Source organism: Schistocerca cancellata, chromosome 6 (assembly GCF_023864275.1).
Source record: "Schistocerca cancellata isolate TAMUIC-IGC-003103 chromosome 6, iqSchCanc2.1, whole genome shotgun sequence".
Lineage (NCBI taxonomy): Eukaryota > Metazoa > Arthropoda > Insecta > Orthoptera > Acrididae > Schistocerca > Schistocerca cancellata.
The window spans coordinates 137535434-137563012 of record NC_064631.1 but is presented as its reverse complement, the minus strand read 5'-3'; positions in this window follow the sequence as shown (position 1 = coordinate 137563012).

The following is a 27579-nucleotide window of genomic DNA, read 5'->3' as shown; positions in this document are numbered from 1 at the left end:
GTGCCTTTGCTAACACAGCACGAATTCCCTTGCACCCGCCTCCCCTTGGTTCGTGACCATATCGGTTCGATCCTAAACGACTGTAACATCGTGGCTTCGTCAGATGAGTCCTTATTTCAGTTGGTAAGAGCAGATGGTAGGGTTCGAATGTGGCATAGACCCCCCGAAGCCATGGAGGCAGGTTGTCAAGAAGGTACCGTGCAAGCTGGTGGTGGCTCGATATTGGTGTGGGCTGTGTTTACGTGGAACGGCCTGGGTCCTCTGGTCCAGCCGAACCGATCAGAGACTGGAAATCATTACGATCGGCTACTTCGAGATCACTTGCAACCATTCAAGGACTTCATGTTCCGAAACAATGATGTCACGTCACTGTGCCATAGCTGTTAGCGACTGGTTTGAAGAACATCCAGGACAATTCGAGCGAATGATTTGGCCACCCAGGTCGCCGGACACGAATCCCATCACACATTTATGGGACGTAATCAAAAGAGCACTTCGTGCACAACATCCTGCACAGGGTGCTTAATACACTATTGGCCATTAAAATTGCTACACCAAGAAATGCAGATGCTAAACGGGTATTCATTCGACAAATATATTATCCTAGAACTGACATGTGAGTATATTTTCACGCAATTTGGGTGCATAGATCTTGAGAAATCAGTACCCAGAACAACCAACTCTGGCCGTAATAACGGCCTTGATACGACTGGCCATTGAGTCAAACAGAGCTTGGAAGGCATGTACAGGTATGGCTGCGCATGCAGCTTCAGCACGTTACCGCAGTTCATCAAGAGTAGTGACTGGCGTATTGAGACGAGCCAGTTGCTCGGCCACCATTGACCAGACGTTTTCAGTTGGTGGGAGATCTGGAGAATGTGCTGGCCAGAAAAGCAGTCGAACATTTTCTGTATCCAGAAAGTCCCGTACAGGACCTGCAACATGCGGTCGTGCATTATTCTGCTCAGATGTAGGGTTTCGCAGGGATCGAATGAAGGGTAGAGCCACGGGTCGTAACACATCTGAAATGTAACGTCCACTGTTCAAAGTGCCGTCAATGCGAACAAGAGGTGACCGAGACGTGTAACCAATGGCACCACATAGCATCACGCCGGGTGATACGCCAGTATGGCGATGACGAATACACGCTCCCAGTGTGTGTTCACTGCGATGTCGCCTAGCAGGGATGCGACCATCATGATGCTGTAAAACAGAACCTGGATTCATCCGAGAAAACAACGTATTGCCATTAGTGCACCCAGGTTCGTCGTTGAGTACACTATCGCAGGCGCTCCTGTCTGTGATGCAGCGTCAAGGGTAACCGCAGCCATGGTCTCCGAGCTGATAGTCCGTGCTGCTGCAAACTTCGTCGAACTGTTCGTGCAGATAGTTGTTGTCTTGCAAATGTCCCCATCTGTTGACTCAGGAATCCGTTACAGCCATGCGGATAAGATGCCTGTCATCTCGACTGCTAGTGATATGAGGCCGTTGGAATCCAGCACGGCGTTCCGTGTTACCCTCCTGAACCCACCAATTCCATATTCTGCTAACAATCATTGGATCTCGACCAACGCGAGCAGCAATGTCGCGATACGATAAACCGCAATCGCGATTGGCTACAATCCGACCTTTATCAAAGTCGGAAACGTGATGGTACGTATTTCTCCTCCTTACAAGAGGCATCACAACAAAGTTTCACCAGGCAACGCCGGTCAACTGTTCTTTGTGTATGAGAAATCGGTCGGAAACTTTCCTCGTGTCAGCACGTTGTAGGTGTCGGCACCGGCGCCAACCTTGTGTGAATGCTCTGAAAAGCTAATCATTTGCATATCACAGCATCTTCTTCCTTTCGGTTAAATTTCGCGTCTGTAGCACGTCATGTTAGTGGTGTAGCAATTTTAATGGTCAGTAGTGTATTTCTGCAGGGGACTTTCAACGAGTTGTTGAGCCCATGCCACGTGGAACTGCTGCACTGTCCCGGGAGAAAGGAGGTCCGAGACGATATTACAAGATCTTTCGCAATCTCTGTGCAAAACACTTACTGAATCTGTTTTTGAAATTCAACCTCAATTCGTTTTGCTGGATTTTCAGAATTTGCAAATACTTCAGCGGAATATTCGTTACGCACGCGGCGATCCCTTTAGACGGTTACGTCGGAGCATAGGAACCTCGGCCGGGGCGGTACCTGCGGCGGTATTAGCAGGGCGGCGCCACGTCAATGCGTGATTGATGGGGGCCCGCGCCGCTTTATGAGGGCTGCCGGGGCGATATGTCACTGCTGCGCGCAGCGGGCGCCCAATACGTCTGCGGACATCACGTCTTGTTACGCCGCCAAAACTGGCCCGCCCTCCGCCACCGCCTAGGCCTCGTCTTCCGCGACAGCTGTCGCGGGCAGTCGCTAACGGGCCGTGCGACGCGACGCGGCGCTCGTGGGACGGGAGGGAGCGGCAGCCACTGGCTAGCCGCGAGGTCGAGTGCACGCGACTGCGCGAGACCCAGTCTTGCTCAGCCTCGAGTTCCTGTTTGCGAAGGCAAGGCCGGCCGTCGTTGTCTCATGTCCTTTCTCCTCCTCCTCCTCCTCATCATCATCATCATCATCATCATCATCATCATTTATTTTATTTATTTATTTATTTATTTATTGTTCCGTGGGATCAAATTAAGGAGAAGTCTCCATGGTCATGGAACGAGTCAACACATGAAATTATAACACGATATTAGAAACAAATAAAATGAAATATAAAAAAAAACATATTCAGGTGACAAGCCGTAAGTTTCAATAAAGAAAATCAACAATGTAACATTGGAATTTGCTTAATTTTTTAGCTTTTCCAGGAGCTCCTCGACAGATTAGAAGGAGTGAGCCATAAGGAAACTCTTCACTTTAGACTTAAAAGAGTTTGGGCTATTGCTAAGATTTTTGAGTTCTTGTGGTAGCTTATTGAAAATGGATGCAGCAGAATACTGCACTCCTTTCTGCACCAGAGTCAAGGAAGTGTATTCCACATGCAGATTGGATTTCTGCCTAGTATTAACTGAGTGAAAGCTGCTAACTCTTGGGAATAGGCTAATATTGCTAACAACAAACGACATTAAAGAAAATATATACTGTGAGGGCAATGTCAGAATTCCCAGACTATTGAATAGGGGTCGACAAGAGGTTCTCGAACTTACACCACATATAGCTCGAACAGCCCGTTTTTGAGCCAAAAATACCCTTTTTGAATCAGAAGAATTACCCCAAAAAAATAATACCATACGACATAAGCGTATGAAAATATGCGAAGTACACTACTTTTCGTGTTGAAGTGTCACTTATTTCAGATACTGTTCTAATGGTAAATAAAGCAGCATTTAGCTTCTGAACAAGATCCTGGACATGCGCTTTCCACAACAGCTTACTATCTATCCGAACGCCTAGGAATTTGAACTGTTCCGTCTCGCTTATAATATGCCCATTCTGTCTGATCAAAATATCGGTTCTTGTTGAATTGAGAGTTAGAAACTGTAAAAACTGAGTCTTACTGTGATTTAGCATCAAATTATTTTCCACATGCCACGAACTGGCGAACCAATTGTAAGTTACTCCCCTTACTTCATAATGGTCCAACTTCTGCAGTAATATTTTGTGGTCAACACAGTCAAAAGCCTTCGTTAAATCAAAGAAAACACCTAGCATTCGCAACCTTTTATTTAATCCGTCCAAAACCTCACAGAGAAAAGAGAATATAGCATTTTCAGTTGTTAAACTGAACATTTGACAGCAAATTATGTGAATTTAAGTGCTCCAGTAACCTTGTAGATACAACCTTCTCGATAACTTTAGCAAACACCGATGGCATAGAAATAGGTCTATAATTGTCAATATTATCCCTGTCTCCCCTTTTATAAAGTGGCTTCACTACCGAGTACTTTAATCGGTCAGGGAACCGACCACTCCTAAAGGAAAAGTTACAGATATGGCTAAGTACTGGGCTAACATACATAGAACAATACTTCAGTATTCTGCTAGATACCCCGTCATATCCATGAGAGTTCTTGGTCTTTAGTGATGTAATTATTAACTCAATCTCCCTCTTGTCAGTATCATGGAGGAGCATTTCAGGTAACAGTCTCGGAACACTTTTTTCTAAGAGCGCTATATGATTCCCTGTTGGGACTAGGTTTCTATTTAGTTCACCTGCTATATTCAGAAAGTGATTATTAAATACTGTACATATATGCGACTTATCAGTAACACGGACATTCCCACTACGCACTGATTCTATATCCTCGACCTGTCTCTGCAGACCAGCCACTTCCTTTACGACTGACCATATGGTTTTAATTTTATCCTGAGACTTAGCTATTCTATCTGCATACCACATACATCATCATCATCATCATCATCATGGTATAACTATATATGGTGCCACTTTGTTGTTGTTGTTGTTGTTGTTGTTGTTGTGGTCTTCAGTTCTGAGACTGGTTTGATGCAGCTCTCCATGCTACTCTATCCTGTGCAAGTTTCTTCATCTCCCAGTACCTACTACAGCCTACATGCTTCTGAATCTGCTTAGTGTATTCATCTCTTGGTCTCCCTCTACGATTTTTACCCTCCACGCTGCCCTCCAGTACTAAATTGGTGATCCCTTGATGCCTCAGAACATGTCCTACCAACCGATCCCTTCTTCTACTCAAGTTGTGCCACAAACTCCTCTTCTCACCAGTTCTGTTCAATACCTCCTCGTTAGTTATGTGATCTACCCATCTAATCTTCAGCATTCTTCTGTAGCACCACATTTCGAAAGCTTCTATTCTCTTCTTGTTCAAACTATTTATCGTTCATGTTTCACTTCCATACGTGGCTACACTCCATACAAATACTTTCAGAAACGACTTCCTGACACTTAAATCAAAACTCGATGTTAACAAATTTCTCTTCTTCAGAAACGCTATCCTTGCCATTGCCAGTCTACATTTTATATCCTCTCTACTTCGACCATCATCAGTTATTTTGCTCCCCACTTATCACTGCATAGTTATATATTTTTATTTTTATAATTATATTTTATGATTTTGGTTGGGGTGTCTTTAAATATTTAGCTAGCATGAGACTTTTAATTAACTTGTACCGCAATAACATTCGTACACACATCGGCTGCCTCGAAGTACGTACGATATAATATTTATTAAACACAACGCGCCTCTCACTGCCTTCTAATAAATAGTTCACGTGAGCGCTGCTATTTATAAAAGAAAATATGCGTATTATTACACAAACTGTAATAATTAATATGGGTCTCAGGGGCTACTGGTTATTTATGTACCAAACTACACGAAGATTAACTGAGATATTGCTGAGCTTATTGAATGCAATTATTTTCAATTTTACTTGTTCATTATTGGCAAGGCAAAACTGGAGAGAATCTCATTCGTCGTCGAGCGGCCAAACTCGAAACATACTGAACTCATTCAGTATTCTAAATATTAATAAACGAAATCTATTTTCACTCTTTTAACTCTGAAATTATTGTAATATCAACGTAGAGAAACCTCTCACATTTACATTTCATATTATGACGTGAAATTGTAATCATATAATATAGTCAGAGTAATGGCCGACTAAATCCTGCAAGGGGAGGTGACCTTCCTGCACTACGAAGTTCTGTAAAAAATTGGTTAATTATAATTAATGATTTCTCTAACGAGAGGTGCCCACTAAGTCAATAATATACACTTTCTCACAACAATTGTAAGTATATTTTACTGGATTAAAATTAAACTTACATTAAATACCGTACTGCTATACAATTGCGGCCTTCGCTAGGAAAAACAAAAAAGGAGGGAGATTTCTATAAAACTAAAGTCTTTGGTCATGTTCATTTTCATTACACAGATATTATAAACAAAAAAATGTTCTTTGTTAATCACACCGTTGTTTGCGATTTTTGGTGTTATTATTTAACTTTTTTAATTTTTCTTATATATCGCGCACACGTACGCAGTCTTCAGATAATTTATAATTCACACGTGACACAAGCAAACACCTTTTTTCTTTTACTAAAATGTCAATTTGCGTGACGTACCGTCACATCGTCCTCCTCTTCTTCTCGCACAGTACTGGGTAGATCTGATTACAGACCGCGGGTCATACCTTCTTTTTACTGTGTTTTACCCCACGACTTTGTAGAATCATCAGTGTAGTCACTCAAATTTTCAAGTACCTCTGGGGTTTCAGAAGATGAAAACAACAAGAGATACAGAAAAATCAGCCAGGTGCGAGTAGGGATCGCGCTCTGAGGATTTCGTACAAACTTAATTATATCTACAGATAGTTCATCGACCCCAGACACCGAGAATCTCGACGATTTTTGCCTGTTATCGGCACTGGTACTGGAAAGATGTCGGTCACGGGAGTTCCAAGATTTCCGAGAACGTTTTAAACGAGTTCGAATTCGGGTAACAAACGAAGGAAGAATTATTTTCTTTTGATGTAATTAAAAATTTTCGGACATTTTTCCTTTAATTGTAATGTGAAACCTTATTTCTTGCTTTCTGAGTTTCATGATTCAAGTTGAACGGTTAGTACCGTGTAGGTCTTGATGGGTAACTTTGCGAGTAGCGAAGTGTGTGAAATAAACGGCTGTATCTTTTTGACTGCATTGTCTAAGAAGCTTAAATGTTTTGCACCACCAAGGGACCATAGACCTTAGTATGTGACAAACTTCGTGTTAATATACCTACCCGTTCATGACGAAAAGGTGTCTTAACGGACGGATGAACTGACAGTCAGATCACGAATGGCAAAATTTTCTTTTCGTGTGAGATAATTAAAAATTAACTGTTTTCTGATGCGTTTCCTTTACTTGTACTATTAAACCATGCTTCTTCCAAATTTTATGCTTCTACGTCAACGGAAAGTGATCATCAACAACTGAAAATTTGTGTGCACAAAGAGAGGTGGATGTTTGTGGTATCACTTATGTAGGTTAGGTGGATTTTTGTGATCATGGCCAATTTCAATTCATCAGTGGATAGTGTGTCTTCAATTAATCAGAAGTTTTTTATTATCCACTTATGAGATTACAATCGTAGTGCTTCTTGATCGAAATGGACTTAATACACCAGGGATTGGTGAAAAGTATACACAACACGCTGACGTAACGTTTGCCATATTTAACTATGTGAAACAGTAATATATGGGGTGACGTTCTTCTAGTTCTTATCGAAGGACTGTCTTGTATCGTCTGCAGAATGGTTCCCATTCGTCCAGTTCCAAGCCGAGGGGAATTATGAGTACTAGAATCTACACCAGTCTCTCGAACTTCTTAAAATCCTGAATAAACGATCACGGACCCGGTACTCTGTCACACTTTTGATAAGAAGCAAAGGCGTCAGAAAACCCGTCAGAACTCACAGAAAGTGTTGCACGGGTTAATATAAACTTACAAATCGAAATTGTCATTAGTATCATCTACAGAAATGTTTACGTTTCTCCTTGCAACAGACACAGTACGATGAGTACTGAAACGACAAGATTCCATCTGACACATGAATCCCATACACATAATACGCCAGGCTATCTGGATTTGTGCCAATTTAAGTTGCTGACACTTCACATTGTTTCGACCGAATACTGGCTTGCCATCATCAGGTGACTGCCACATGGTGCTGAATATTCTGAGGAGCGGTCCAATTTTCGTGGCGGGCCAAGATTGCGCTCCTGTCGTGTGATTGCTTGCTATGCACAATAGACAGTATTTCCCCGAACAAACAAGTTACCTTACAGCTGTATTCTTTATTGTTCTGTTCACTTCACAGAGCTATCGATCGGACATGTGTGACCCCCTCTTGAAACACGTACTCGAGTTACATGGTTATCTACGTTATTGGGAACCGTGAATAGAGGGTTCGGAAAAAGTCACGTGAACGTATTCTGCGAAAGTTGATTGCGTAACTTACGTCCATCAAGTGTCAGAGAGATGAGCACGAAATCGATAACAGTGTGACATGAACTGAGCAACGCAGAATACAACTACGGGCTAAATTGTTTATTCAGAGTGTTCAAAAAAAAAAGGTTTAAATGGCTCTGAGCACTATGGGACTTAACATCTTAGGTCATAAGTCCCCTAGAACTTAGAAGTACTTAAACCTATCTAACCTAAGGACATCACACACACCCATGCCCGAGGCAGGATTCGAACCTGCGACCGTAGCAGTCCCGCGGTTCCGGACTGCAGCGCCAGAACCGCTAGACCACCGCGGCCGGCAATTCAGTGTGTAAGTAGGCTGTTTAGGTTTTTATGTCGGTAACGCCACGTAGCGCTCTGTATGATAATCACTGGCTGTGCTGTGTGCAGCCTGTGGCTGGTTGGCATTGTTGGAATATTCGCTGCTGCACTGTTGGGCAGTTGGATGTGGGGAGAGAGGTGGCGCAGTTTTGAGAGCGGATGATCTGGACGTGTGTCCATCAGAGACAGTAAATTTGTAAGACTGGGTGTCATGAACTGAGATTATATATATATATATATATATATATATATATATATATATATATATATATATATAATGACTCTTGAACACTATTAAGGTAAATACATTGTTTGTTCTCTATCAAAATCTTTCATTTGCTAACTATGCCTAACAGTAGTTAGTGACTTCAGTAGTTAGAATCTTTTATGTAGGTGGCAGTATTGGCGCTCGCTGTATTGCAGTAGTTCGAGTAACGAAGATTTTTGTGAGGTAAGTGATTCATGAAAGGTATAGGTTATTCTTAGTCAGAGCCATTCTTTTGTAGGTATTATTGAAAGTCAGATTGCGTTAAGCTAAAAATATTGTGTGTCAGTTTAGTGATGATCAGAATAAGTAAAGAGAGAAATGTCTGAGTACGTTCAGTACTGCTCAGCTGTCTCAAGATCAAATAATGTAAGAGGTTTATCAGCACAATCATTCATAAATTTTTCTAACGGGAGGTTTCAATAGAAATCATTAGCAGGCGCAGCAGCTGCAGCATCAGCAAATGGTTTAAATTGCTCTGAGCACTACGGGACTTGACATCTGAGGTCATCAGGCCCCTAGACTTAGAACTACTTTAACCTAACTGACCTAAGGACATCACACACATCCATGCCCGAGGCAGGATTCGAACCTGCGACCGTACCGGTCGTGCGGTTCCAGACTGAAGCACCTACAACCGCTCGGCCACTCTGGCCGGCCAGCATCGGCAGCTGACAGTCTCCTCCTGTGTATACATTCACAACGGACTCCACTTCGTAAACAATATGTCTAAATTTGGATAACATAGTTGTGCCGAAAGGCATAATACATAATATGGAAGCTAATTTATTCAGTTTATAACAGCAGAGAAACGCTGTACTCGATTTCTCTGTTTGAGAAAACACTGCAGCGGTCGTTGCTATCTAGAAAGAAGCCCGACGCGTCTGACTGTAGCTTGTGATAAAGATAGCTGCCGGGCACAGAGAGAGACTACCTGAGAGTTGGGATCGGAGTGTCGGCGTATCTCGATCGAGCGCCGGCGGAATTCCTCCGGGCGCTGGCTCACGGTAGCGCCAGTTACGGATAAACATGCGAGGCATTTGCTTAATTAAACGTCTTTGCATGCCCCGAGCGTGACTAACCAAAATCTGACGGGGCCGCCGTGACCTCCGCGTCTCACAAAGAGATGCCGCCGACGCACTTACATACCGCTCCACCGGCCCGTTCTCTCATATGAAGAGCCGCTAGCCCACAGCAGGCACCAACGTTGGTCCGAGCACCCTCTACGTGCAGTATTAGGCTCCACGTAATGTGGAAACCCATCAGATATTGCGTGTATTGCAGTTGAATCAGTGTAGGAAGGAGGCAAAATTTAATTGAGTGGCGAAACAACACTAATTGAGTCTCACAAAGTTCAACGTTGGTACCCGCTAGTCCCTGAGATGTCTGATGGAAGTTCCAATAATACACAGCAAGCGAAGTCAAATCAAATCCATTATAACTAAACTGATATGAATACAACAATAAATAAACTAGTAGCGCGAGAGAGAAAGTGCTTTATTCACACACTATATTTTGCAAAAACTATATGCAAGTCCGACTTCTTGATTTCCGAGAGACGCTAGTCACTGCAGCTTACTATCCACCGATAACTTAGGTAAGATAACACAGAATACCTTCTCAAATACCGGGTGATCAAAAAGTCAGTATAAATTTGAAAACGTAATACACCAAGGACTAATGTAGATAGAGAGGTAAAAATTGACACACATGCTTGGAATGACATGGGGTTTTACTAGAACCAAAAACAATTGCGAGACGCGTGAAAGATCTCTTGCGCGCGTCATTTGGTGATGATCGTGTGCTCAGCCGCCACTTTCGTCATGCTTAGCCTCCCAGGTCCCCAGACCTCAGTCCGTGCGATTATTGGCTTTGGGGTTACCTGAAGTCGCAAGTGTATCGTGATCGACCGACAACTCTAGGGATGCAGAAAGACAACATCCGACGCCAATGCCTCACCATAATTCCGGACATGCTTTACAGTGCTTTTCACAACATTATTCCTCGATTACAGCTATTGTTGAGGAACGATGGTGGACATATTGAGCGTTTCCTGTAAAGAACATGATCTTTGCTTTGTCTTACTTTGTTATGTTAATTATTGCTATTCTGATCAGATGAAGCGCCATCTGTCGGACATTTTGTATTTTTTTGGTTCTAATAAAACCCCATGTCATTCCAAGCATGTGTGTCAATTTGCACCTCTCTATCTACATTATTCCGTGATTTATTCAGTTTTCAAATTTATACTGACTTTTTGATCGCCCGGTATGTGGTGAGACCGAAGGCGTTTTTGCGAATACGTGGAAATCGAAACAGTCTTTGATCGCAAATTTGTTTTATTCAGTTCGATAATCAATTCGATCGTTATGATGTATATGAATGCGTATCAGTATTACAATATGCTACATCTGTATAAGTTGTAGCCTTGATTCAGATTATCAGAGAAGCATCTAACAAGTAACATAAGAGTCTCCTTAAGTAAAATAACCAAACAGAATGTATAACCATGATTAATATCGTCATATATGGTGGATCATGCGTCTAGTTACAAATCTGGCGGTAAATTACCGAAGTTCGTCACACAGTGTAAATGTGTAAGGATGATACTAGTAATCAAAATGAAATGCGATGAACATGTAAAAACAGTTTTAAATAAAGTGAATGGAAGGTCTTGATTTACTGGAAGGGTTTTAGGGAAGCGCGCTGCACCTGCGAAAAAAATAAAATGCCGTGGACACTAATGCTACCAGTTCTAAAGTACTGCTCCGTAGTTAGAGTGCTTATTAAATTGACCTGACAGCAAACACTAAACGAATTCACAATGCTCTATTAGTATAATAACTTAAGATAGTGTCCATATAAAAATGTTACAGTGATTGGAATATAAGGAAAGATTGTAAATTGTTCTCGTGAATTCCGTTTGGTAAATTAACGAAACTGATATTCGAGGAATACATTGTGATATCTCATGTATCGCATAAGATATTCCTTCGAGACATATACAGGGTGATTTACGAAGATATGCAAATATTTTAATATGTTATCCTACAAGTAAAACTAAAAAAAAGTTCATATAAACATAGGTCCGCAAATGTTTAGTTTCGGCTAGTAAAAGATTTTGCCTGAAATTTAGCAACTTTGCTAGTATGAATCCATCGCAAATCTGTACGAGGTTAAAGTAAAGCACGATTTCCATTGATTTTGTTGTTATTGGTCTGGTGAATCTATTAAAACGTGTCCCAGACGTATATCTGCGGTAGTTTTCCAAAACATCCAGAGATGCAAAATTAAGTACAACCCGGTGACACTGAAACGAGCAACAAAATCTGTTCATACACGTGCAGCCAAATGCACTGAATACGGTGGAGACATTTTTGAACATTATTGTGAATGTATTGTGAAACTGTATGTACACTGTACAACTTCCATAACAATGAGCTTTGTTTTTTCCGGTTTAACATGAATTCACGTATGCTATGATATTAACGAAAGCAGATTATCTGACACTTCCATAAAGTTTCAGTTAACGTTATTACCATCATTTTTCCAAAATTAAATTCTCTACAACTTCTGTTGAAAATTTTGTGCAATTGTCTGGAATTTAAAAAACAAAGTGGGACAAGTAGTGAATAAATTAAAAATTTTTGGAAATTACGTCTTTGCTTCCCTGGATGTTCAGGAAACAACTGCAGATACACGTCTCGGACATGTTTTATTAGATTCACCAGATCAATAACAACAAAATAAATCGAAATCGTGCTTCGCTTTAACCTCCTACAGTTTTGCGATGGCTTCATATTAGCGAAGTTGCTAAATTTCAGGTAAAATCTTTTATTAGCCGTAACTCCGTAACTGAAAATTTGTGGACCTATGTTAATATGAACTTTTTCCTTCAGCTTTACTTGCAGAATAACATACTTACATATTTGCATATCTTCTTGAATCACCCTGTGTTGTCATTTTGCCTTATAACGCTAATGGAATATAAAATAAAATCGTCAATTTGAGGAAGAAATGCCCTCCACCACGGATTGTTCGGTTGCTTGTGGATTACTTAACGAGATATTAAAATGCTTTCTCAGTGAATTCCTACATGTTAACTTCAGTAGGTGTGTGTCTACGGTTGCAATAATCGTAGAGGTGGTTCCATTCTAAGTGTCAGCAGATTGCGTAATATCTATTCGAAACTCCTCTTGTTATTAGTATGAGAGTCTCTGACATTTTTAAGGCGAAAAGGTATGGGGGGACATGGAGGTACAAATTTATCGTAATAACGAACAAAGAGCTTACATGTGTCAGAGCACATTTTATAGGGCAAAGAAGTGGTGCATATAAAGGTATCCAAGTGGTGGAGCTAGATTATTCGTCAGCAGACAACGTTATTGCACATCATTTACTGTATGGGGTCACATGTACGAGCTAGCTGGCCAGATCGGCTTAGTCCTTTGATGTAATGAGTGCAAATTTTTATTAGCAAGTTAATTAAAGAGATTTTAATTGCCATTTCATACGTTCTTTTTCTGTGTGGATGATCAATTGCAGCGGATAATTCGTTTTCAAATCAGTCTATCGATTGTTTTAAATTTGTCCTACATTTTTTTCTACTTTGTATTAATCCTCTCTACGGAACTACTACGTCCAACATCGTCTACTATTAGTTTTGCAGCTTTCAGTCTTTGTCTGCTCCTACTGCGTCATTTAGGAATGCTGAATAATCTCCTTCGACACCTGAAACACGTCTCAAGTATCCCCGGCTTATGATGGTTATTTAATTTATTTTCAGTCAAAGCAGACATCCTTCATAAGTTAACATTACAGTGTGTGTAGTACCTGAGCAGTACATACAATAATAACAGTTCAGCACTGACATCAGCATAGAAACTGGCTTAGCCACGAAAAAGGGCAAAAGCTCAGTTGAAGTCATCGACGTGGTATCCACTATGATATCGCAAATATCTGTGGTATCGATGTGCATTGCCGATTGTCGTGTGGCACCGCGATCTAAAGAACCTACAGTTATGGCTGGATGATTGTAGTTTCGTCTGATTATAAAAACTGAAATGCCAAACCCACAAACCATAAACATTAACCAGTCACAAGCTTATAAATACCGAGTGATCAAAAAGTCAGTATAAATTTGGAAACTGAATAAATCACGGAATAGTGTAGTTATAGAGGTACAAATTGACACACAAGCTTGGAATGGCATGGGGTTTTATTAGAACAAAAAAAATACAAATGTGCAAAAAATGTCCGACAAATGGCGCTTCATCTGATCAGAATAGCAATAATTAGCATAACAAAGGAAGACAAAGCAAAGATCATGTTCTTTACAGAAAATGCTCAATATGTCCACCATCATTCCTCAACAATAGCTGTAGTCGAGAAATAATGTAAACAACACTGTAAAGCATGTCCGGAGTTACTGGCGTCGGATGTTGTCTTTCTGCATCCCTAGAGTTGTCGGTCGATCACGATACACTTGCGACTTCAGGTAACCCCAAAGCCAATAATCGCACAGACTGATGTCTGGGGACCTGGGAGGCCAAGCATGACGAAAGTGGCGGCTGAGCACACGATCATCACCAAACGACACGTGCAAGAGATCTTTCACGCGTCTAGCAATATAGGATGGTTCTAATAAAACCCCACGACATTCCAAGCATGTATGTCAACTTTTACCCCTCTATCTACATTATTCCGTTGTTTATTTAGTTTTCAAATTTGTACTGACTTCTTGATCACCCGGTACCTAGGAGTTTTACAGTTGGATAACATCAAATTTGAGCATGCAAAAATGTGCTCGGTACCATGTTGTTGTTGTTGTTGTTGTGGTCTTCAGTCCTGAGACTGGTTTGATGCAGCTCTCCATGCTACTCTATCTTGTGCAAGCTTCTTCATCTCCCAGTACTTACTGCAATCTACGTTCTTCTGAATCTGCTTAGTGTATTCATCTCTTGGTCTCCCTCTATGATTTTTACCCTCCACACTGCCCTCCAATGCTAAATTTGTGATCCCTTAATGCCTCAGAACATGTCCTACCGACCAGTCCCTTCTTCTTGTCAAATTGTTCCACAAACTCCTCTTCTCCCCAATTCTATTCAATACCTCCTCATTAGTTATGTGATCTCTCCATCTAATCTTCAGCATTCTTCTGTAGCACCACATTTCGAAAGCTTCTATTCTCTTCTTGTCCAAACTATTTATCGTCCATGTTTCACTTCCATACATGGCTACACTCCATACAAATACTTTCAGAAACGACTTCCTGACACTTAAATCTATACTCGATGTTAACAAATTTCTCTTCTTCAGAAACGCTTTCCTTGCCATTGCCAGTCTACATTTTATATCCTCTCTACTTCGACCATCATCAGTTATTTTGCTCCCCAAATAGCAAACCTCCATTACTACTTTAAATGTCTCATTTCCTAATCTAATTCCCTCAGCATCACCCGACTTAATTCGACTACATTCCATTATCCTCGTTTTGCTTTTGTTCATGTTCATCTTATATCCTCCTTTCAAGACACTGTCCATTCCGTTCAACTGCTCTTCCAAGTCCTTTGCTGTCTGACACAGAATTACAATGTCATCGGCGAACCTCAAAGTTTTTATTTATTCTCCATGGATTTTAACACCTACTCCGAATTCTTCTTTTGTGTCCTTTACCGCTTGCTCAATATACAGATTGAATAACATTGGGGAGAGGCTACAACTCTGTCTCACTCCCTTCCCAACCAAGGCTTCCCTTTCATGTCCCTCGACTCTTATAACTGCCATCTGCTTTCTGTACAAATTGTAAATAGCCTTTCGCTCCCTATATTTTACCCCTGCCACCTTTAGAATTGGAAAGAGAGTATTCCAATCAACATTGTCAAAAGATTTCTCTAAGTCTACAAATGCTAGAAACGTAGGTTTGCCTTTCCTTAATCTTTCTTCTAAGATAAGTCGTAAGGTCAGTACTGCCTCACGTGTTCCGATATTTCTACGGAATCCAAACTGATCTTCCCCAAGGTTGGCTTCTACTAGTTTTTCCATTCGTCTGTAAAGAATTCGCGTTAGTATTTTGCAGCTGTGGCTTATTAAACTGATTGTTCGGTAATTTTTACATCTGTCAACACCTGCTTTCTTTGGGATTGGAATTATTACATTCTTTTTGAAGTCTGAGGGTATTTCGCCTGTCTCATACATCTTGCTCACCAGATGGTAGAGTTTTGTCAGGACTGGCTCTCCCAAGGCCGTCAGTAGTTCTACTGGAATGTTGTCAACTCCTGGGGCCTTGTTTCGACTCAGGTCTTTCAGTGGTCTGTCAAACTCTTCACGCAGTACTGTATCTCCCATTTCGTCTTCATCTACATTCTCTTCCATTTCCATAATATTGTCCCCAAGTACGTAGCCCTTGTATAGACCCTCTATATACTCCTTCCTCCTTTCTGCTTTCCCTTCTTTGCTTAGAACTGGGTTTCCATTTGAGCTCTTGATATTCATACAAGTGGTTCAGTCCGAAAAATTTTGAAAATCAGTATCGGCAACACTGTGAAGGCCCTAAATACCTGGGCAATACCAGACTTCGCCGGCCGCGGTGGTCTTGCGGTTCTGGCGCTGCAGTCCGGAACCGCGGGACTGCTACGGTCGCAGGTTCGAATCCTGCCTCGGGCATGGGTGTGTGTGATGTCCTTAGGTTAGTTAGGTTTAAGTAGTTCTAAGTTCTAGGGGACTGATGACGTGAGATGTTAAGTTCGATAGTGCTCAGAGCCATTTGAACCAATACCAGACTTCAGATACACATACAGAAGAGAAGCATGCATTGGCAGGCGATAGATTGCTGGTAGTTGAGAAGGACGCAGCTAACAAGACTAAGCGCACAGTATAGCAGGCGACACACAGAACGAAGGGATGGACTTGCCCAGCGGCCAGGACGAAGAAACGTTGCTACGCAGACGCACATTATGTTACGCGACCTCAACTAATGATCGGACACGTTAACAGAACGTGACACAAGTCAGATCATCCAGGAGAGAGTGCTATCAACGTGAGGTAAAAGTTGTGCTACAGCTGATCTGTACAGCGAAGGTGCCGCAGTGTTTATCACCTGATAACCTGAGGTGCCTCCCGTGGCGTGGCCGCTACCTAGCGCCGGAGGCATTGGTGACGTCACGGGCGCGGCGCTCCGCCCGGGGTAAGGAATTTCAGCCGGGCTCGGCTCGGCTCGGCTCGGCGCGCGATGTTAATTAAAAGAAGGCCGGCAGCGGGCCCTGCTGCCTCGTTAGGGCGTCTCTGGCGTCGCGACGCCGCGCCGCGCCGCGCCGCCCCGGCGTCGTGCAGCGGCGCAGGACGGCTGGCTGCACCGCCCGCACACGATGTATGATTCCCCGCGCGGTGACACCAATTACCGCGCGCGCCCGGTTAATTATGAGATTTAAGATTGATTTGCCCCGCAGTAATTGGTACACGTGCTAGCGGATATTAATGAGCCAATTAACTATTGTGCGCCGGCTGCGGCAGCCCACAGGGAGCGCCTTCATCGCAGTCTCCGGCCTGCGAAAAAGCTTCCCACCGTCTGGCCGGGCGTCGTCCGAGAACTAATCACCGCGTGCGGGCTTATTCCGAGCTCGAGTGCCGCACTTGTTTGACTTCTGATTGCGGCTAACGACCACTGTTCAAGGGGCGATAAAATTATGTACGGTACTAATTCTAGCCGTCCGTCCACACCGGTTCAAAAGCACTCTCCAGTACCTTTCGATAAACTTACAGCCACTATTCTTCTACACACGCAAAGAGACACATGTTGAAACACTGTGTCTACATATTTCTTACTTGGTATTATTGCCCTAGCAGCAAACTAAAATGAGTCCAATTCTACTTTGCGGGCCAGGCCTTTCTACATCTATTGGTTTAAGAATCACGATAGAAGGTTGTATACATGGAAGAACCCTGGAGATACTAAAAGGTATCAGATAGATTATATAATGGTAAGACAGAGATTTAGGAACCAGGTTTTAAATTGTAAGACATTTCCAGGGGCAGATGTGGACTCTGACCACAATCTATTGGTTATGACCTGTAGAATAAAACTGAAGAAACTGCAAAAAGGTGGGAATTTAAGGAGATGGGACCTGGATAAACTGAAAGAACCAGACGTTGTACAGAGTTTCAGGGAGAGCATAAGGCAACAATTGACAGGAATGGGGGAAAGAAATACAGTAGAAGAAGAATGGGTAGGTTTGAGGGATGAAGTAGTGAAGGCAGCAGAGGATCAAGTAGGTAAAAAGACGAGGGCTAGTAGAAATCCTTGGGTAACAGAAGAAATATTGAATTTAATTGATGAAAGGAGAAAATATAAACATGCAGTAAATGAAGCAGGCAAAAAGGAATACAAACGTCTCAAAAATGAGATCGACAGGAAGTGCCAAATGGCTAAGCAGGGATGGCTAGAGGACAAATGTAAGGATGTAGAGGCTTATCTCACTAGAGGTAAGATAGATACTGCCTACAGGAAAATTAAAGAGACCTTTGGAGATAAGAGAACCACTTGCATGAACATCAAGAGCTCAGATGGAAACCCAGTTCTAAGCAAAGAAGGGAAAGCAGAAAGGTGGAAGGAGTATATAGAGGCTCTATACAAGGGTGATGTACTTGAGGACAATATTATGGAGATGGAAGAGGATGTAGATGAAGATGAAATGGGAGATACGATACTGCGTGAAGAGTTTGACAGAGCACTGAAAGACCTGAGTCGAAACAAGGCCCCCGGAGTAGACAACATTCCATTGGAACTACTGACGGCCTTGGGAGAGCCAGTCCTGACAAAACTCTACCATCTGGTGAGCAAGATGTATGAAACAGGCGAGGTACCCTCAGACTTCAGGAAGAAATATAATAATTCCAATCCCAAAGAAAGCGGGTGTTGACAGATGTGAAAATTACCGAACAATCAGTTTAATAAGCCACAGCTGCAAAATACTAACACGAATTCTTTACAGACGAATTGAAAAACTAGTAGAAGCCAACCTCGGGGAAGATCAGTTTGGATTCCGTAGTAATACTGGAACACGTGAGGCAATACTGACCTTACGACTTATCTTAGAAGAAAGGTTAAGGAAAGGCAAACCTACGTTTCTAGCATTTGTAGACTTGGAGAAGGCTTTTGACAATGTTGACTGGAATACTCTCTTTCAAATTCTAAAGGTGGCAGGAGTAAAATACAGGGAGCGAAAGGCTATTTACAATTTGTACAGAAGCCAGACGGCAGTTATAAGAGTCGAGGGACATGAAAGGGAAGCAGTGGTTGGGAAGGGAGTAAGACAGGGTTGTAGCCTCTCCCCGATGTTGTTCAATCTGTATATTGAGCAAGCAGTAAAGGAAACAAAAAAAAAATTCGGAGTAGGTATTAAAATCCATGGAGAAGAAATAAAAACTGTGAGGTTCGCCGATGACATTGTAATTCTGTCAGAGACAGCAAAGGACTTGGAAGAGCAGTTCAACGGAATGGATGGTGTCTTGAATCGAGGATATAAGATGAACCTCAACAAAAGCAAAACGAGGATAATGGAATGTAGTCGAATTAAGTCGGGTGATGTTGAGGGTATTAGATTAGGAAATGAGACACTTAAAGTAGTAAAGGAGTTTTGCTATTTGGGGAGCAAATTAACTGATGATGGTCGAAGTAGAGAGGATATAAAATGTAGACTGGCAATGGCAAGGAAAGCGTTTCTGAAGAAGAGAAATTTGTTAACATCGAGTATAGATTTAAGTGTCAGGAAGTCATTTCTGAAAGTATTTGTATGGAGTGTAGCCATGTATGGAAGTGAAACATGGACGGTAAATAGTTTGGACAAGAAGAGAATAGAAGCTTTCGAAATGTGGTGCTACAGAAGAATGCTGAAGATTGGATGGGTAGATCACATAACTAATGAGGAAGTATTGAATAGGATTGGGGAGAAGAGAAGTTTGTGGTACAACTTGAGCAGAAGAAGGGATCGGTTGGTAGGACATGTTCTGAGGCATCAAGGGATCACCAATTTAGTATTGGAGGGCAGCGTGGAGGGTAAAAATCGTAGGGGGAGACCAAGAGATGAATACACTAAGCAGATTCAGAAGGATGTAGGTTGCAGTAGGTACTGGGAGATGAAGAAACTTGCACAGGATAGAGTAGCATGGAGAGCTGCATCAAACCAGTCTCAGGACTGAAGACCTCAACAACAACACAACAACAACAGGACTACTGAGCAAACCACTGTGAAGAGTACATTGATGAGCCAAAACATTAGGACCACCTACTCAAAAGCATGTATCAGTTCCTGTATCACCGAAGTTAAGCGCTGTCAGGCGTGGTCGGCACTTGGATGGGTGACCGTCCAGGCCGCCATGCGCTGTTGCCATTTTTTCGGGGTGCACTCAGCCCCGTGATGCCACTTGAGGAGCTACTCGATCGAATAGTAGCGGCTTCGGTCAAGAATACTGTGGTGTCACCGCCAGACACCACACTTGCTAGGTGGTAGCCTTTAAATCAGCCACGGTCCGTTAGTATACGTCGGACCCGCGTGTCGCCACTATCAGTGATTGCAGACCGAGCGCCGCCACACGGCAGGTCTAGTCTAGAGAGACTCCCTAGCACTCGCCCCAAATGTTCAGCCGACTTTGCTACCGATGGTTCACTGCCTGCATACGCTCTCATTTGCAGAGACGTCAGTTTAGCATAGCCTTCAGCTACGTCATTTGCTACGACCTAGCAAGGCGCCATATTCTTCAAGAATGTATTCTGAACTGATAATATTGTGAATCATGCACAGTCAAGCGCGACGTTCATCATTAATGGATTAAAGTTAAGTATCAAACTACTTACGTCCGCTTTCTAAATTAACTTTCCCTGTCATGTTCCAGACCTCACGTCAATATAGTTCTTCCCTCCTCACGCCAGCCTACGTGAGCTAAAACGCGTGCATTTCGGCCTCCCCTAGTAACACGGTGTTGGCTCTTCTGCCAGCACAACAAATACCATCTTACGACCGGGAGAGAGGTGTGCTGACCCCACGCCCCTCCTATCCGCATCCCCACGAGGATGACACGGCGGTCGGATGGTCCCGGTAGGCTACTCGTGGCCTGATGACGGAGTGCTTTACTTAAAGCACTTAAAGTAGGTTACAGTACGCTTGTTCGCCCACTGCTTGAATACTGCTCAGCAGTGTGGGATCCGTACCAGATAAGGTTGATAGAAGATATAGAGAAGATCCAACGGAGAGCAGCGCGCTTCGTTACAGGATCATTTAGTAATTGCGAAAGCGTTACGGAGATGATAGATAAACTCCAGTGGAAGACTCTGCAGGAGAGACGCTCAGTAGCTCGGTACGGGCTTTTGTCAAAGTTTCGAGAACATACCTTCACCGAAGAGTCAAGCAGTATATTGCTCCCTCCTACGTATATCTCGCGAAGAGACCATGAGGATAAAATCAGAGAGATTAGAGGCATACCGACAATCCTTCTTTCCACGAACAATACGAGACTGGAATAGAAGGGAGAACCGATAGAGGTACTGAAGGTACCCTCCGCCACACACCGTCAGGTGGCTTGCGGAGTATGGATGTAGATGTAGATGTAGAAAAGCATGGTGGTCCACTTATGGAACGCAATTCAGCAGTGCTTCTGTGTGCCATGGATTCGACAAGTACTTGATAAATTTCCGGTGGCACCAGATGCCTATCCACAAGTTACACACTTCCCGTAGTTTATGGACGGTTTCTCCGTGGGCGTGGACCTGGCGCCCGACAGCGTCCCAGTTGGGTTTCATCGGCTTCAGATAAGCCGAATTCGACGACCGGTCGCAGGTTCGAATCCTGCCTCGGGCATGGATGTGTGTGCTGTCCTTAGGTTAGTTAGGTTTAAGTAGTTCTAAGTTCTAGGGGACTGATGACCTTAGAAGTTGAGTCCCATAGTGCTCAGAGCCATTTGAACCATTTGAATGTCCGTCTTCGACTGGCGATCGTAATTTAACTCGGAATAATTTCACTCTTCCTCAGCGTATTAGAAGTCCAATCATATTACGACAGTGCAGCCAGGAACGCCTCGACAGTCACAGATATTGCGCAAGGTAAACACCCCGTCATTTTCAAGGCACAAATGAAACGAGACAGCACGGTATGCGTTGTCTTTCTGTATATGTTGTATTATAGTCCTTAGTCGGTGTAGCTCCACCTACCGAGAGTTTGTTTCCTTTAATAGCTCACATGTCGCACTTGTACCTTGAAAATGGCGCCATGTTCACCTGTCGAAATATTGGCGATTGTCAAATACGCCAACCGGTGGCATTCACGTCTCTTGAAGATCGTGAAGTGTCCAAGTTTCCGAACGAATATGCGAGAATACTGGGTTTCATACACTCTTGCAGGTTGTTGATTTGACATCAGGTGAGTGTTACGAATGTTACTTAAACATGGCCATTGTCGTTTCCCACTTACGTTTATGTAGTGTTCGTTGCTTGGTGTACGAACTCAAAATATGGTCTTGGGTCATAACTAAGTAATTGTCTTGTTTCATTTCTAATTTAACTTAATTTGTTGTTGCTACTGCTCCGTCCTGAACAGATGAACTCAAGAAAAAGGAAACGAGTGAAAAAAGACGTGGAGTGGAGGGGGGGGGGGGGAGTGAGGAGATATCGATTCAAACACAGCTGGTTGAGTGTATGCATATCTTATTCATTGGTCTGGATATAGGACACCATGATGCATAAGATATTAAATTATGAGCTACCTTCATTTGATACACATCGAGGTAATGTCCATCGGAAGCTACTCATGCCAGTTATTAAATTTATAAAACACATTTATTTCTCTTCTACGACCTAATTAATCATTTGTATTGAAGGGGTTTCAGCTGTGATCAGTCTTTTGCTTATTTCAATTTTATCTCTAACGCTTCTTTGTCCGACTACAGCACGAAATACAGCATAGAATCCAAGATGAATAATATTAATAATAATAATTTTCTTTCTTGTTGCTGATTACAGAGTTTGGTAATGTTTCAGATCTACTTACCCGTACAGCATACACATAAAACTCTCTAGCAGTGCGAGAATACACTTTAATCTAGGAGCTTACTGGATTAGTTGTCTTTGTGAGATGGCCTTAATTAGCCTTGTGTGGTAGTTCGTACCTTTTTAAGAGTCATCGCTCGCCAGAAGTACATTTTACAGTTTTTAACTATTAGGGTCTTTACAAGACATTTCCCACCGACCTTTCTGGTTTCCTTCGCAAGTGGTAAAGCATAAAACTCTGCGTTCTTTCCAACTAACCTCAGTACGGTGCGAATGGGTAAAAGGGGATCCCAACTGAGAATATCTGAGTAGAATTTTACAGATTCAGAATTTGGCTCGCAGCAACGAAAAACCGCTAAAAAACCCTCGTAGTAAATAATGGAGGATGGTAAATACTGTGCTAAATTGTAGAACATTGCTGCGCCCTACTGCACCCTTGTTTGCTTCGAGCTCAGTCCTAGAGTTACTACGTCACAGGCGCTTCCCGAAAAACAAACTTGAAGCACTGAATTATATTGCTATAACAGATACATATATTAAATGTTGCGTTTTTACAAAGGAAAGAAATTCCCTTACAAATATTTACACAAAAGAGACGTCATTCAGTCCATGCATTAGAAGTAATTAGAGTAAATCCGTGTGTAGCACTTTTGCTTTTCCAAGTTCCCCATTCAGGATTTAAGTCTCATGGAAGTCTCTCAGTCCACGCTTTCATGCGAATATGTCATTAACATCCAGTGTTATAGCAGACAATATATTTAATAACAGCTGGATATGCACCGTTTATCATTGTTTTATACCGTTATGAACTGAATGTCATGTCCATGTCCTGTTATAAAATAATACATAAACTCGATGAAAATCAAAAATTGATCGCAGTCAGTGTAGAATTAACTGCTAAGTCTGGGCTCCATCGTCGACCATGTGGCCTGAAGGTCAGTACATTGTCTACAGGTAATGAGTCTAGACGGTACGGAATGTTTGCTACATTACAACAGTCTAATGGCCGCTAAAATTGCAACACTGTGTTGTCAGAGGTAGCTTCGAGAACTGCGTAATATTTTACACACTAGGAGTTGTAACACGACGATTCTTAATGAGGCTATGAATACCTGCGGTAAAACTCGTAAACATGTAGTCAGGAAAGGAAATAAGGGTTTATAAAGCAGAATAATAACTACTCCTCCAATTAAGTGAAATTTATTCCAGTAACGAAACTACCAGCAGATATCTCTTTTCACGGGGTAACACCGACACACCAATATAATATACTGCAGCAGTTCTTGTTGACATAGTCTTTGCGGATATTTTGTATAAAATTTGGTGTGTCCTCTGTGTAATTAACGTTGTAGAAGTGTCGTTCACAGAATGAAGTATTTTGATTACCAGAACGTATTCATCCAAATGATATGATACGGCCATACAATGAAATGAAATAGCAAAATTTTGCGTCTGACAAGGAAACACCACCAACTTCACCTCATATTAAAGAGGAAATTGAGATATTTGTGATGTTCGACTACTTGATCGAATTTCACCATCATAGTCACAGCATACCCTCTGTCTTCTCTAGTGTCTTATCAATGAAGAATGTCCCTCATGTATCTCCCCGACCTAAGCGCTCTGTATGAACAACACGGCATAAACAATAAACACCCACTCCCCATCAGAGCATGCATTGGGGCTAGGAAATGAAATGAAACACAATTTCTCTATGGCAAGCCGCCAGTCAGCCCAAGCGCGAATCCCTAGGGGAAGTCATGATGGTCAAAAGACATTTCAATAGAAAGTCTACATTTTTACATGTATTAGTTTCCAAATTTCGTAGCAAACTTTCGGAGAGTAAAGCAGCATAAAAAGTAAGTCTCGAAAATGGCAATGGATTATAGAAATTACAAGGTGAGATTGTTGTGGGTTGGCAGAAGAGCCAACCCGGTTTTGAGAGGATGCCGAAAGGCACGCGTTTTAGCTCACGCAGGCTGGCGTGAGGTCTGGAACAGGACAAGGAAATTAGACTTAGCAAAAAACGTACGTTGCTGCTGGAATACTTAACTTTAATCCGTAATTGGTGAACATCGCTCTTGACGGTACATGTTTTACAGCATCAATAGTAACTGGTAATGGCGCCTTGCTAGGTCGTAGCAAATGACGTAGCTGAAGGCTATGCTAACTATCGTCTCGGCAAATGAGAGCGTATTTTGTCAGTGAACCATCGCTAGCGAAGTCGGCTGCACAACTGGGGCGAGTGCTAGGAAGTCTCTCTAGACCTGCCGTTTGGCGGCGCTCCGTCTGCAATCACTGATAGTGGCGACACGCGGGTCCGACGTATACTAACGGACCGCGGCCAATTTAAAGGCTACCATCTAGCAAGTGTGGTGTCTGGCGGTGACACCACAGAGATAAACGCAGGATACTTTTCAGCTGATTACATGGACAGTCTTTCAGCTGATTACATGGACAGCCTTGCGGTCTGGCCGGCAAACTCAGCCAGCCAGGATAAAACGAGCATCCACAATCTGACGGTACTGCTGCCAATGACAAATACGACACGCTTTTGGAGTCCACACGTGCAGGACTGGCAGACGACGCGAAGTTGCGTAATGCAAGACAGAAAATGAAACAGACGCCAATGGAGAAAAAAAATCAAAAGGACTGACGACATAAATGTACAAAGAGCATTTCTTCATTTACGAGGTGACTCCAAAAAGTACGGTACACATTATTAAAGAAAGCCAATGATCTTGTATGGAATGCTGCATTACACTTCAAAGTGACACAGATGCGTGACACTATTTTTCAGTGTAGTGGCCAAGTCTCTGCAAACAACATCCAGAACGTTCTACGAGACGTTCAATTACTCGACGATAGATATTCGCCCCTTGGCGACAGAGCTTTTCGAGAATCGCTGTGTGAAGGTCCTAATCGTTGCCGTGCGACTGCTGCGAATCAGTTCTCGATTACTTTGACATGTCAAATGTTCGTGGTCCATGTCGATGGCCTTTGTCTCCGATTAACATCACGGACGTCCGTGCAATCTAAGTCAAATTATTCGAACTGTTTCATTATATCTGGAACTGACTTTATATTTGGTCCATGTACTACCAGAATTTCACCCTGCATCTGTGTGTAATTTAGACCTCTTGCCCGCAAGGATCGTGTTGTCCCGTGGACTTCAACTCTGGAATCGTTTACAGCTGCTGCAGCGCTTTGGTTCAAATGGCTCTGAGCACTTTGCGACTTAACTTCTGAGGTCATCAGTCCCCTAGAACTTAGAACATCACACACACCCATGCCCGAGGCAGGATTCGAACCTGCGACCGTAGCGGTCACGCGGTTCCAGACTGTAGTGCCTATAACCGCTCGGCCACCCCGGCCGGCTGCACCGTTTTACTCGGACCCTGTGATCCACCTGTAATCTGTACTACAGCAGAACTGCCTCTGCAGAGAAACCAGAAAAATGCACTGTCTTCTGAACATCCCCCTCTCTCGTTGAGCAATAGTCTTAGCCTAGGACGGCAGCCATGACTTACTTGCTAGAGTCCCTACGTCATTATTTACATACTGAAGAATCGAACTGTGCACTCAATATTATCAGTATTTTTCTTGGCATGAAACTGAGACACAGGTCCTCAGACTATGGCTATGTGGTATGTAAATACGTACTTACAACATAGCGATAGTCTGAGAACCTGTGGCCGGTCACTGTGGCCGAGCGGTTCTAGGCGCTTCAGTCCGGAACCACGCTGTTGCTACGGTCGCAGGTTCGAATCCTGCCTCGGGCATGGCTGTGTGTGATGTCATTAGATTAGTTAGGTTTAGGTAGTTCTAAGTCTAGGGGACTGCTGACCTCAGATGTTAAGTCCCATAGTGCTTAGAGTCATTTGAACCATTTTCTAGAACCTGTGTCTCAGTTTCATGCCTAGAAAAATACTGATAATATTGAGTGCACAGTTCAATTCTTCAGTATGTAAATAATGGCGTTGTCAATGTTATGAAAGTCTTTGAATATTCTCATTTTGAGAGTACTGAACGGCGATCTGTTTTAATTGTAAAAAAAAAAAAAAAAAATCAACAACCAAGATCGCATAAAATGTTTCTGTAAGACAACCGGTTTCAACAGGCTTTGCTGTTATATTCTTGTCTTAAAATCTTTTTGGTGTAAAATATGTTTATTTTACGCTGAACCGCACACACGTGGTGTACTTTATACGCCATTTAAAGTTCAGAAAATGTCCAGCATATGCAAACAGATGTGCTATTGTGTACCTTGTTAGTACGATTTAACTAGCATCTATAAGCAATATGTATACGGAAATGGCCTTTTGCAAACCGAGCTTTGTGTTTGTAAGTATTTTAGCGATTAAAAACTTTCTATAATGTGCTGATTTTCATCCACTTGACATCTTGTGCGCGATGTTCAGCTTAGAATGAACATGTCTTACAACAAATAGGTTTTAAGACCTGAAGATAGCAGCAAAGACTGTTGACGCCGGCTGTCTTAAATAAAAAAACATGTATTTTACTAGAACTTGCCTCCTGAATTTTTTTATTACAATTATGAGCCTTTAGCTACTGCAGTTCTTAAAAGTTCTTGAATCAATTGTGTGACACATGCACTCCTCTCGGACGAATGCCTTCCAAATGTTACCTTTCTCTAAACTGCAATCTATTGGGCATTGTACCAATGCTATATGTTATGTATTCTTAAAAACAGCATTTATTCTATGGAAATTTCTCGTATGTTTTATCGCAATTGTTATCAAAATCGTAGATATCTGTGGCATGCTAAGAGTGGTGACGGCAAGTTACACAGGCTGTTTCAGAAAAAGTGTCGCATACTCCTACAGGAAGTATCGGTCAATCCTAGAAGAAAGGTTCCTGTAGGATGGGGAGATGGTTGTTCAACGTCTCTTCGAGAACGAGTTCGTTAGAGACGGAACACAAACTCGGATTAGGAAAGGATGGAGAGGAAATGCAGCCATCTCCTTTCAAAGGAACCATCCCGG